A 1,248-nucleotide genomic window follows, 5' to 3' on the forward strand; every position below is an offset into this window, starting at 1 on the left:
CTCATGGTGTCCCTAAGCACCCTTGGTTGACACTGAACTTCATACTGTCCCCTACCCCCCTTGGGTGTCCCCAACCCATTTTGGGTGACACCATGTTGTCCCTAAGGACCCTTGGGTGTCCCTAATGCAACTGGGTGACACCACGATGTCCCTAAGGACCCTTGGGTGCCCCCAACCCAACTGGGTGACTCCATGGTTTCCCTAAGGACCCTTGGGTGCCCCCAACCCAACTGGGTGACTCCATGGTGTCCCTAAGGACCCTTGGGTGCCCCCAACCCACCTGGGTGACACCATAGTGTCCCTAAGGACCTTTGGGTGACACCAAACCTCATGGTGTCCCCAACCCCACTTGGGTGCCCCCAACCCAACCGGGTGACTCCATGGTGTCCCTAAGGACCCTTGGGTGCCCCCAACCCAACCGGGTGACTCCATGGTGTCCCTAAGGACCCTTGGGTGTCCCCAATGCAACTGGGTGACTCCATGGTGTCCCCATGGACCCTTGGGTGCCCCCAACCCAACTGGGTGACACCATGGTGTCCCCAAGGACCCTTGGGTGACACCAAACCTCATGGTGTCCCCATTGACCCTTGGGTGCCCCCAACCCAACTGGGTGACTCCATGTTGTCCCTAAGGACCCTTGGGTGCCCCCAACCCAACTGGGTGACTCCATGGTGTCCCCAATGCAACCGGGTGACCCCAAACCTCATGTTGTCCCCAACCCCCCTTGGGTGCCCCTAACCCAACTGGGTGACTCCATGGTGTCCCTAAGGACCCTTGGGTGACACTGAACTTCATAGTGTCCCCAACCCCCCTTGGGTGCCCCCAACCCATTTTGGGTGACCCCATGGTGTCCCTAAGGACCCTTGGGTGTCCCCAACGCAACTGGGTGACACCGAACCTCATGGTGTCTCCAACTCATCTGGGTGACACCATGGTGTCCCCAATGCAACTGGGTGACCCCAAACCTCATGGTGTCCCCAAGGACCCTTGGGTGCCCCCAACCCACCTGGGTGACACCATGGTGTCCCCAAAGCAACTGGGTGACACCAAACCTCACGGTGTCCCTAAGGACCCTTGGGTGCCCCCAACCCAACTGGGTGACTCCATGGTGTCCCTAAGGACCCTTGGGTGCCCCCAACCCAACTGGGTGACCCCAAACCTCATGGTGTCCCTAAGCACCCTTGGTTGACACTGAACTTCATACTGTCCCCTACCCCCCTTGGGTGTCCCCAACCCATTTTGGGTGAC

This window comes from Coturnix japonica, unplaced genomic scaffold (assembly GCF_001577835.2).
Source record: "Coturnix japonica isolate 7356 unplaced genomic scaffold, Coturnix japonica 2.1 Scaffold494, whole genome shotgun sequence".
In the NCBI taxonomy this organism is placed as follows: Eukaryota; Metazoa; Chordata; class Aves; order Galliformes; family Phasianidae; genus Coturnix; species Coturnix japonica.